The sequence below is a fragment of the Coregonus clupeaformis genome, chromosome 29 (assembly GCF_020615455.1).
Source record: "Coregonus clupeaformis isolate EN_2021a chromosome 29, ASM2061545v1, whole genome shotgun sequence".
NCBI classification, from domain to species: Eukaryota; Metazoa; Chordata; class Actinopteri; order Salmoniformes; family Salmonidae; genus Coregonus; species Coregonus clupeaformis.
In genome coordinates, this window is record NC_059220.1 from 13,522,439 (window position 1) to 13,535,345 (window position 12,907).

Genomic DNA, 12,907 nt, shown 5'->3' on the forward strand with positions numbered 1-12,907 from the left:
CGTGAGAGACATTTGGAAGGACTTTTTTGCTGGGTTGGCCACTAGCTGCAACGTGGAATACAGTAAGACTGGGGAAAAGTTATTTGAGCGAGTGAGAGTTATGATTTTGGATGTGGAAGAGACATCCCTGAACTGTTAACCCTTAAAGAGCCACAAGAGAACAGAATTGTGTTATACTTTCGTTAGTTTCCCCAAGACCTTTAATAAAATCCTTGTTTTGATTGAACCTGGTCTCCTTGCACTACTTGAGCAATCCCGCTGAAAGCTGTGTAGCCTCTCGTGACATCACAGATGGTGGAGAATACGGGGCACGCTCAAGCGTTAATAGTGCATGTCAGAGGAGGATACCGAAGGTTTGATCACCCAGTTTTCCAGGTTGGCCGTAGGCTCCCCGCCGACTGAAATGGAGGACATATTGAAAGCCCTTGTTGCTGGCCAGCAAGCCCAGATGCAAGCAAACATGGCTCTCTTGGAGGAGCAAAGAAAGCCAACCTTCTGAAGGCAGAGGAATTGCAGTTGCAGAGACAGAGGGTGGTCCAAAATACCCGCCCAATAAAGGCAAGTGACTTTATTTCTAAGATGGGAGCTACCGATGACATTGAGGCATACCTGCAGGCATTTGAGGCCACGGCCACTAGGGAAGCCTGGCCCAAGCAACAGTGGGTTGGTCTGTTAGCCCCCTTTCTAACCGGGGAATCGCTGAATGCTGTCCGGGACCTGGGCCCTGACCAGGTTACTGACTATGATGCCCTGAAGTCTGAGATCCTCAGCAGATATGGACTCACAAAGTTTGGTATGGCCCAGCGCTTTCACAGCTGGACCTTCCAACCAGACCAACCTCCTCGGGCGCAGATGCATGAACTTGTCCGAATCGCAAGGAAATGGCTGGATCCGCAGAGGAATACAGCAGCGGCGGTGGTGGAGGCCGTTGTGGTGGATCGTTACCTACGCGCCCCCTGCCTTATGAGGCAAAACGGTTCATCAGTCAACAGGCCTTGACCACGGCTGATCTGACCGTGGAAGCTGTGGAAAAGTACCAGGCCACAGCGGAGATGCTGAATGCTTCCGAAAAGACCCCAGGAGTGCGGCCCCACCACAAATGGGAAGAACCCGGTCCAAAGGACCCCCAAGGTCTCGAACCCAGCCACGTCAGGACTTATCCCGGCTCAGGGGGAGCCAGAAACCAGGCGGGTCCAAGAAGAGTACACCAGGAGGGGGGAAACTCGACAGTGTTACCGGTGTGGGGAGATGGGACATATCTCCTGGCAGTGTGGGAAACCAGCCGATGAACCTATGCCCACTGCGGAGTCCTCCAGCTCAGCACCCACACACCGTTTTGCCTCGCTCTTGGGAGTCGTAGATGGCGGCCCAGATCGACCCCCCACCTGCCCGGTAACTGTGAATCACCATGATGTGGAGGCCTTACTGGATTCTGGTAGCCGGGCCACCCTGGTGCGTAAGGATTTGGTGGGCCCAACGTGTCTGACCCCCGGGGAAAGTCCTCCCAGTTTCCTGTGTCCATGGGGACACCAGAGAATACCCCATTACTGAACTTACAATGACCAGCACACGGGGAACCATACACACGACGGCGGGGGGTGGTTGATTCCCTCCCCGTCCCTGTCCTAATTGGGACGAGACTGCCCAGCCTTTTACCCACTCTGGAGAGAGTCTCAGGAGAGGATAACCCGAGTACCTCGGAAACGGAGAGGCAAGACTCATCCTGGGAAGGCTCGGTGCAATCCTCCGAGTTACTCACTCCCGCCCGGGCTCTGATAGGGATGGCAGGTGCCCAGACCGACACAGAGACGGAGCTACAGAATCTGGACAAAGAACTGTCTGGTCTGAAGGGGACCGCTGAGAGGTATCGTTTGTTAAAGCAACAGTTAGACATGAAGACAGAAGAGTTAGATATCCTCCAGGCTAAACTCCAACAGAGCTCCTTCCCTAAGCAACAGGAGGAGCTGGAGAGGCTGCGCAGGACCATCGAGGAGTGTGAGGAGACCCTGCGCAGTAGTAAGGAGGTCCAGAAGAAGGCAGAGGAGAAGTACAAGGTGTTGGAGAACAAGATGAAGAATGCGGAGGCAGAGAGAGAGAAGGAACTGAAAGCTGCTCAACAGAAGCTAAACTCTGCTAAAACCAAGGCTGATGCGTTCAGTAAGAAACTCAAGGAGAGACAACAGGAGGCTGAGTCCCTGGTCCTAGAGTTGGAGGAGTTGAAGAGAGAGCAGTCTGGCAAGCACCACGGCAATGCGGACGCCCTCTCCCGGCGTGATGCCTTCTTCGCTGCCTTTACCCGACGAGGACGCCGGTCCCGAGGAGGGGGATGTGTGATGTCACGAGAGGCTGTGTCCTGGAGGGACGTTACATCCCCCTGAGGTGGCTGCAAACCCAGACAGCTATGGCTCCATCTGCTGGTATGGTCGGGAACTCCACCCCTCTATGGCCAATCTTCCCACGCAGCTGAAACAAATGAGGAGCTGATGAGCTGAAGGTTTGGGAAGGGAAGAGACACAGTCTCCAACCTGGGCTCTCTGGAGGACAAGAGTGCTGCACGTCCACTTCCATGAGGAATATAAGGATTTGGAGATACTTACCTTTGGGAAATACTCACCTTTGGATATATGCACCTGTGGAAATACGTGAGAGACATTTGGAAGGACTTTTTGCTGGGTTGGCCACTAGCTGCAACGTGGAATACAGTAAGACTGGGGAAAAGTTATTTGAGCGAGTGAGAGTTATGATTTTGGATGTGGAAGAGACATCCCTGAACTGTTAACCCTTAAAGAGCCACAAGAGAACAGAATTGTGTTATACTTTCGTTAGTTTCCCAAGACCTTTAATAAAATCCTTGTTTTGATTGAACCTGGTCTCCTTGCACTACTTGAGCAATCCCGCTGAAAGCTGTGTAGCCTCTCGTGACATCACAGATGGTGGAGAATACGGGCACGCTCAAGCGTTAATAGTGCATGTCAGAGGAGGATACCGAAGGTTTGATCACCCAGTTTTCCAAGTTGGCCGTAGGCTCCCGCCGACTGAAATGGAGGACATATTGAAAGCCCTTGTTGCTGGCCAGCAAGCCCAGATGCAAGCAAACGTGGCTCTCTTGGAGGAGCAAAAGAAAGCCAACCTTCTGAAGGCAGAGGAATTGCAGTTGCAGAGACAGAGGGTGGTCCAAAATACCCGCCCAATAAAGGCAAGTGACTTTATTTCTAAGATGGGAGCTACCGATGACATTGAGGCATACCTGCAGGCATTTGAGGCCACGGCCACTAGGGAAGCCTGGCCCAAGCAACAGTGGGTTGGTCTGTTAGCCCCCTTTCTAACCGGGGAATCGCTGAATGCTGTCCGGGACCTGGGCCCTGACCAGGTTACTGACTATGATGCCCTGAAGTCTGAGATCCTCAGCAGATATGGACTCACAAAGTTTGGTATGGCCCAGCGCTTTCACAGCTGGACCTTCCAACCAGACCAACCTCCTCGGGCGCAGATGCATGAACTTGTCCGAATCGCAAGGGAAATGGCTGGATCCGCAGAGGAATACAGCAGCGGCGGTGGTGGAGGCCGTTGTGGTGGATCGTTACCTACGCGCCCTGCCTTATGAGGCAAAACGGTTCATCAGTCAACAGGCCTTGACCACGGCTGATCTGACCGTGGAAGCTGTGGAAAAGTACCAGGCCACAGCGGAGATGCTGAATGCTTCCCGAAAAGACCCCAGGAGTGCGGCCCCACCACAAATGGGAAGAACCCGTCCAAAGGGACCCCAAGGTCTCGAACCCAGCCACGTCAGGACTTATCCCGGCTCCAGGGGGAGCCAGAAACCAGGCGGGTCCAAGAAGAGTACACCAGGAGGGGGAAACTTCGACAGTGTTACCGGTGTGGGGAGATGGGACATATCTCCTGGCAGTGTGGGAAACCAGCCGATGAACCTATGCCCACTGCGGAGTCCTCCAGCTCAGCACCCACACACCGTTTTGCCTCGCTCTTGGGAGTCGTAGATGGCGGCCCAGATCGACCCCCCCACCTGCCCGGTAACTGTGAATCACCATGATGTGGAGGCCTTACTGGATTCTGGTAGCCGGGCCACCCTGGTGCGTAAGGATTTGGTGGGCCCAACGTGTCTGACCCCGGGAAAGTCCTCCCAGTTTCCTGTGTCCATGGGGACACCAGAGAATACCCCATTACTGAACTTACAATGACCAGCACACGGGGAACCATACACACGACGGCGGGGTGGTTGATTCCCTCCCCGTCCCTGTCCTAATTGGACGAGACTGCCCAGCCTTTTACCCACTCTGGAGAGAGTCTCAGGAGAGGATAACCCGAGTACCTCGGAAACGGAGAGGCAAGACTCATCCTGGGAAGGCTCCGGTGCAATCCTCCGAGTTACTCACTCCCGCCCGGGCTCTGATAGGGATGGCAGGTGCCCAGACCGACACAGAGACGGAGCTACAGAATCTGGACAAAGAACTGTCTGGTCTGAAGGGGACCGCTGAGAGGTATCGTTTGTTAAAGCAACAGTTAGACATGAAGACAGAAGAGTTAGATATCCTCCAGGCTAAACTCCAACAGAGCTCCTTCCCTAAGCAACAGGAGGAGCTGGAGAGGCTGCGCAGGACCATCGAGGAGTGTGAGGAGACCCTGCGCAGTAGTAAGGAGGTCCAGAAGAAGGCAGAGGAGAAGTACAAGGTGTTGGAGAACAAGATGAAGAATGCGGAGGCAGAGAGAGAGAAGGAACTGAAAGCTGCTCAACAGAAGCTAAACTCTGCTAAAACCAAGGCTGATGCGTTCAGTAAGAAACTCAAGGAGAGACAACAGGAGGCTGAGTCCCTGGTCCTAGAGTTGGAGGAGTTGAAGAGAGAGCAGTCTGGCAAGCACCACGGCAATGCGGACGCCCCTCTCCCGGCGTGATGCCTTCTTCGCTGCCTTTACCCGACGAGGACGTCGGTCCCGAGGAGGGGGATGTGTGATGTCACGAGAGGCTGTGTCCTGGAGGGACGTTACATCCCCCTGAGGTGGCTGCAAACCCAGACAGCTATGGCTCCATCTGCTGGTATGGTCGGGAACTCCACCCCTCTATGGCCAATCTTCCCACGCAGCTGAAACAAATGAGGAGCTGATGAGCTGAAGGTTTGGGAAGGGAAGAGACACAGTCTCCAACCTGGGCTCTCTGGAGGACAAGAGTGCTGCACGTCCACTTCCATGAGGAATATAAGGATTTGGAGATACTTACCTTTGGGAAATACTCACCTTTGGATATATGCACCTGTGGAAATACGTGAGAGACATTTGGAAGGACTTTTTGCTGGGTTGGCCACTAGCTGCAACGTGGAATACAGTAAGACTGGGGAAAAGTTATTTGAGCGAGTGAGAGTTATGATTTTGGATGTGGAAGAGACATCCCTGAACTGTTAACCCTTAAAGAGCCACAAGAGAACAGAATTGTGTTATACTTTCGTTAGTTTCCCAAGACCTTTAATAAAATCCTTGTTTTGATTGAACCTGGTCTCCTTGCACTACTTGAGCAATCCCGCTGAAAGCTGTGTAGCCTCTCGTGACATCACAATATATATATACAGTGAGGGAAAAAAGTATTTGATCCCCTGCTGATTTTGTACGTTTGCCCACTGACAAATAAATTATCAGTCTATAATTTTAATGGTAGGTTTATTTGAACAATGAGAGACAGAATAACAACAACAAAAATCCAGAAAAACGCATGTAAAAAATTTTATAAATTGATTTGCATTTTAATTAGGGAAATAAGTATTTAACCCCTCTCAATTGGAAAGATTTCTGGCTCCCAGGTGTCTTTTATACAGGTAACGAGCTGAGATTAGGAGCACACTCTTAAAGGGAGTGCTCCTCATCTCAGCTTGTTACCTGTATAAAAGACACCTGTCCACAGAAGCAATCAATCAATCAGATTCCAAACTCTCCACCGTGGCCAAGACCAAAGAGCTCTCTAAGGATGTCAGGGACAAGATTGTAGACCTACACAAGGCTGGAATGGGATACAAGACCATCGCCAAGCAGCTTGGTGAGAAGGTGACAACAGTTGGTGCGATTATTCGCAAATGGAAGAAACACAAAAGAACTGTCAGTCTCCCTCGGCCTGGGGCTCCATGCAAGATCTCACCTCGTGGAGTTGCAATGATCATGAGAATGGTGAGGAATCAGCCCAGAACTACACAGGAGGATCTTGTCAATGATCTCAAGGCAGCTGGAACCATAGTCAACAAGAAAACTATTGGTAACACACTACGCCGTGAAGGACTGAAATCCTGCAGCGCCCACAAAGTCCCCCTGCTCAAGAAAGCACATATACAGGGCCGTCTGAAGTTTGCCAATGAACATCTGAATGATTCAGAGGAGAACCGGATGAAAGTGTTGTGGTCAGATGAGACCAAGATCGAGCTCTTTGGCATCAACTCAACTCGCCGTCTTTGGAGGAGGAGGAATGCTGCCTATGACCCCAAGAACACCATCCCCACCGTCAAACATGGAGGTGGAAACATTATGCTTTGGGGGTGTTTTTCTGCTAAGGGGACAGGACAACTTTACCGCATCAAAGGGACGATGGACGGGGCCATGTACCGTCAAATCTTGGGTGAGAACCTCCTTTCCTCAGCCAGGGCATTGAAAATCGGTCGTGGATGGGTATTCCAGCATGACAATGACCCAAAACACATGGCCAAGGCAACAAAGGAGTGGCTCAAGAAGAAGCACATTAAGGTCCTGGAGTGGCCTAGCCAGTCTCCAGACCTTAATCCCATAGAAAATCTGTGGAGGGAGCTGAAGTTTCGAGTTGCCAAACGTCAGCCTCGAAACCTTAATGTCTTGGAGAAGATCTGCAAAGAGGAGTGGAACAAAATCCCTCCTGAGATGTGTGCAAACCTGGTGGCCAACTACAAGAAACGTCTGACCTCTGTGATTGCCAACAAGGGTTTTGCCACCAAGTACTAAGTCATGTTTTGCAGAGGGGTCAAATACTTATTTCTGCATTAAAATGCAAATCAATTTATAACATTTTTGACATGCGTTTTTCTGGATTTTTTTGTTGTTATTCACATTGTATGATTTTTAAGTAATTAATTTGCATTTTATTGCATGACATAAGTATTTGATCACCTACCAACCAGTAAGAATTCCGGCTCTCACAGACCTGTTAGTTTTTCTTTAAGAAGCCCTCCTGTTCTCCACTCAATACCTGTATTAACTGCACCTGTTTGAACTTGTTACCTGTATAAAAGACACCTGTCCACACACTCAATCAAACAGACTCCAACCTCTCCACAATGGCCAAGACCAGAGAGCTGTGTAAGGACATCGGGGATAAAATTGTAGACCTGCACAAGGCTACAGGACAGCAGCTTGGTGAGAAGGCAACAACTGTTGGCGCAATTATTAGAAAATGGAAGAAGTTCAAGATGACGGTCAAGCCTCGGTCTGGGGCTCCATGCAAGATCTCACCTCGTGGGGCATCAATCATCATGAGGAAGGTGAGGGATCAGCTCAGAACTACACGGCAGGACCTGGTCAATGACCTGAAGAGAGCTGGGACCACAGTCTCAAAGAAAACCATTACGCCGTCATGGATTAAAGTCCTGCAGCGCACGCAAGGTCCCCCTGCTCAAGCCAGCGCATGTCCAGGCCCGTCTGAAGTTTGCCAATGACCATCTGGATGATCCAGAGGAGGAATGGGAGAAGGTCATGTGGTCTGATGAGAAAAATATATAGCTTTTTGGTCTAAACTCCACTCGCCGTGTTTGGAGGAAGAAGAAGGATGAGTACAACCCCAAGAACACCATCCCAACCGTGAAGCATGGAGGTGGAAACATCATTCTTTGGGGAGGCTTTTCTGCAAAGGGGACAGGACGACTGCACCGTATTGAGGGGAGGATGGATGGGGCCATGTATCGCGATATCTTGGCCAACAACCTCCTTCCCTCAGTAAGAGCATTGAAGATGGGTCGTGGCTGGGTCTTCCAGCATGACAACGACCCGAAACACACAGCCAGGGCAACTAAGGAGTTGCTCCGTAAGAAGCATCTCAAGGTCCTGGAGTGGCCTAGCCAGTCTCCAGACCTGAACCCAATAGAAAATCTTTGGAGGGAGCTGAAAGTCCGTATTGCCCAGCGACAGCCCCGAAACCTGAAGTATCTGGAGAAGGTATGGAGGAGTGGGCCAAAATCCCTGCTGCAGTGTGTGCAAACCTGGTCAAGACCTACAGGAAACGTATGATCTCTGTAATTGCAAACAAAGGTTTCTGTACCAAATATTAAGTTCTGCTTTTCTGATGTATCAAATACTTATGTCATGCAATAAAATGCAAATTAATTACTTAAAAATCATACAATGTGATTTTCTGGATTTTTGTTTTAGATTCCGTCTCTCACAGTTGAAGTGTACCTATGATACAAATTACAGACCTCTACATGCTTTGTAAGTAGGAAAACCTGCAAAATCGGCAGTGTATCAAATACTTGTTTTCCCCACTGTATATAGAAATGTCCTTTTTTTCGAAAGAAGGCAATTTTTTTTGTCCATTAAACTAACATAACATTCATCAGAAATACAGTGTAGACATTGTTAATGTTGTAGATGGCTATTGTAGCTGGAAACTGATGATTTTTAATGGAATATCTACAAATGCATACAGAGGCCCATTATCAGCAACCATCAGTCCTGTGTTCCAATGGCACGTTGTGTTTGCTAAGTTTATCATTTTAAAAGGCTAATTGATCATTAGAAAATCCTTTTGCAATTATGTTAGCACAGCTGAAAACTGTTGTGCTGATTAAAGAAGCAATAAAACTGGCCTTCTTGAGACTAGCTGAGTATCTGGAGCATCAGCAATTGTGGGTTCGATTACAGGCTCAAAATGGCCAGAAACAAATAACTTTCTTTTGAAACTCGTCAGTCTATTCTTGTTCTGAGAAGGCTATTCCATGCGAGAAATTGCCAAGAAACTGAAGATCTCGTACAACGCTGTGTACTACTCCCTTCACAGAACAGCGCAAACTGTCTCTAACCAGAATAGAAAGAGGAGTGGGAGGCCCCGGTGCACAACTGAGCAAGAGGACAAATACATTAGAATGTCTAGTTTGAGAAACAGATGCCTCACAGGTCCTCAACTGGCAGCTTCATTAAATAGTACCCGCAAAACACCAGTCTCAACGTCAACAGTGAAGAGGCGACTCCGGGATGCTGACCTTCTAGGCAGAGTTGCAAAGAAAAAGCCATATCTCAGACTGGCCAATAAAAAGAAAAGATTAAGATGGGCAGTCTGAGATATGGCTTTTTCTTTGCAACTCTGCCTAGAAGGTCAGCATCCCGGAGTCGCCTCTTCACTGTTGACGTTGAGACTGGTGTTTTGTGGGAAACATCTCCTCATTTACCACATTAACAATGTCTACACTGTATTTCTGATCAATTTGATGTTATTTTAATGGACAAAAAAAATGCTTTTCTTTCGAAAACAAGTACATTTCTAAGTGACCCAAACTTTTGAATGGTAGTGTTTATATGCATATACAGTTGAAGTCGGAAGTTTACATACACCTTAGCCAAATACATTAAAACTCTGTTTTTCACAATTCCTGACATTTAATCATAGTAAAAATGACCTGTCTTAGGTCAGTTAGGATCACCACTTTATTTTAAGAATGTGAAATGTCAGAATAATAGTAGAGAGAATGATTTATTTCAGCTTTTATTTCTCTCACATTCCCAGTGGGTCAGAAGTTTACATACACTCAATTAGTACTTGATAGCATTGCCACAACTTTTCTATAGGATTGAAGTCAGAGCTTTGTGATGGCCACTCAATACCTTGACTTTGTTGTCCTTAACCCATTTTGCCACAACTTTGGAAGTATGCTTGGGGTCACTGTACATTTGGAAGTCCCATTTGCGACCAAGCTTTAACTTCCTGACTGATGTCTTGAGATGTTGCTTCAATATATCCACATAATTTTCCTTCCTCATAATGCCATCTACAATGCCTTGCAAAAGTATTAATTCACCTTGGTGTTTTTCCTATTTTGTTGCATTACAAACTGTAATTTAAATGGATTTTTATTTGGATTTCATGTAATGGACATAGACAAAATAGTCCAAATTGGTGAAGTGAAATGAAAAAAATAACTTATTTCAAAAAAATCGAAAAAATTAATAACGGAAAAGTGGTGCGTGCATGTGTATTCACCCCCTTTGCTATGAAGCCCCTAAAATAAGATCTGGTGCAACCAATTACCTTCAGAAGTCACATAATTAGTTAGATTGCACACAGGTGGACTTTATTTAAGTGCCACATGATCTCAGTATATATACAACTGTTCTGAAAGGCCCCAAAGTCTGCAACACCACTAAGCAAAGGGCGCCACCAAGCAAGTGACACCATGAAGACCAAGGAGCTCTCCAAACAGGTCAAGGACAAAGTTTTGGAGAATGACAGATCAGGGTTGGGTTATAAAAGAAATATCCGAAATTTTGAACATCCTACGGAGCACCATTAAATCCATTATTAGAAAATGGAAAGAATATGGCACCACAACAAACCTGCCAAGAGAGCGCCGCCCACCAAAACTCACAGACCAGGCAAGGAGGGCATTAATCAGAAAGGCAACAAAGAGACCAAAGATAACCCTGATGGAGCTGCAAAGCTCCACAGCGGAGATTGGAGTTTCTGTCCATAGGACCACTTTAAGCTCTACACTCCACAGAGCTGGCCTTTACGGAAAAGTGGCCAGAAAAAAGCAGGGAGGAGAATGTGGCAAAGAGCTTCCTAGGGTTAGAGGCAGATGCTTGGAATTTAGAGTGGTAGAAAGTGGCCTTAGCAGCAGAACCAGATGAAGAAAATGTAGAGAGGAGGGAGTGAAAAGATGCCAGGCCCGCAGGGAGTCTAGTTTTCTTCAATTTCCGTTCAGCTGCCCGGAGCTGTTCTGTGAGTCATCAAGCCACGGAGCTGGAGGGGAGGACCGAGCCGGCCGGGAGGATAGGGGACATAGAGAGTCAAAGGATGCAGAAAGGGAGGAGAGGAGGGTTGAGGAGGCAGAATCAAGAGATTGGAGGGAGAAGGATTGAGCAGAGGGAAGAGATGATAGGATGGAAGAGGAGAGAGTAGCGGGAGAGAGAGAGCGAAGGTTGTGGCGGCGCATTACCATCTGTGTAGGGGCAGAGTGAGTAGTGTTGGAGGAGAGCGAGAGAGAAAAGGATACAAAGTAGTGGTCGGAGACATGGAGGGGAGTTGCAGTGAGATTAGTAGAAGAACAGCATCTAGTAAAGATGAGGTCAAGCGTATTTCCTGCCTTGTGAGTAGGGGGGGACGGTGAGAGGGTGAGGTCAAAAGAGGAGAGGAGTGGAAAGAAGGAGGCAGAGAGAAATGAGTCAAATGTAGACGTAGGGAGTTTGAAATCCCCCAAAACTGTGAGGGGTGCGCCATCCTCAGGAAAGGAACTTATCAAGGCGTCAAGCTCATTGATGAACTCTCCAAGGGAACCTGGAGGGCGATAGATGACAAGGATATTAAGCTTAAATGGGCTAGTGACTGTGACAGCATGGAATTCAAATGAGGAGATAGACAGATGGGTTAGGGGAAAAATTGAGAATGTCCACTTGGGAGAGATGAGGATTCCTGTGCCACCACCCCGCTGACCAGATGCTCTCGGGTATGCGAGAACACATGGTCAGACGAGGAGAGAGCAGTAGGAGTAGCAGTGTTTTCAGTGGTAATCCATGTTTCCGTCAGCGCCAAGAAGTCGAGGGACTGGAGGGTAGCATAGGCTGGGATGAACTCTGCCTTGTTGGCAGCAGAACGGCAGTTCCAGAGGCTGCCTGAGACCTGGGAACACCAGGTGGGTGGTGCGTGCAGGGACCACCAGGTTAGAGAGGCAGCAGCCACGCGGTGTGAGGCGTTTGTGTAGCCTGTGCGGAGAGGAGAGAACAGGGATAGGCAGAGGCATAGTTGACAGGCTGCAGCAAATGGCTACAATAATGCAGAGGAGATCGGAATGAAATGAACTAAACATCTGGGAAAGGAGAGAGCGGGGCCTCCCTCACCACAACTCCCAAATATAACTCTCCCAACTTCCACCTCAGAAACTATAATTGTTTCACTGAAACACCCGAATATAACTCTCCCAACTTCCACTTTAGAAATTAGAATTGTTGTAAACTACAGCAGTTCAATGTTTCTAGGAATAGACTCTAACTTACTTTATTCAGCTAGCTAACTTGGTACAGTATTCTTCCATGAAAACCGCCCAGGGCACCGTATCCTATGACGCCATAGCTAACTAGCATGCTAGCATCCAATAACACACGGTTTAGCACCAATACTTGGTTACAACAAACTACCAATAGTGTGTTAACACACTAAACAGATAATTCGTGTCCGTGTCTAGTTCCTTTCATAACGCAGCAATAATTAAACGTTGGCTAGCTAGCACAAAGTCAGTCATGCTAGCTACACAAGTGGACTACACATCTCGAATGTTCAGAAAGGGAAGCTTTATGTTGCAAAATTCTCATTGACTAAAATTATATTGTATTTAGCTGCTACAGTACTGCTAGCTGGTAGTGTTGGCTAGCTAGCAATGGCTGTGGTGTTGACTTTGTTTTTGAAAAAACGTCGTCGCTGCGAACGAATGTAGCTGGCTAAAATGATATTGTATTTAGTTGCTACAGTACTGCTAGCTGGTAGTGTTGGCTAGCTAGCAATGGCTGCTGTGTTGACTTTGTTTGAAAAACGCCGTCGCTGCGAACGAATGTAGCTGGCTAAAATTATATTGTATTTAGTTGCTACAGTACTGCTAGCTGGTAGCGTTGGCTAGCTAGCAATGGCTGCGGTGTTGACTTTGTTTGAAAAACGGCGTCGCTGCGAACGAATGTAGCTGGCTAAAAG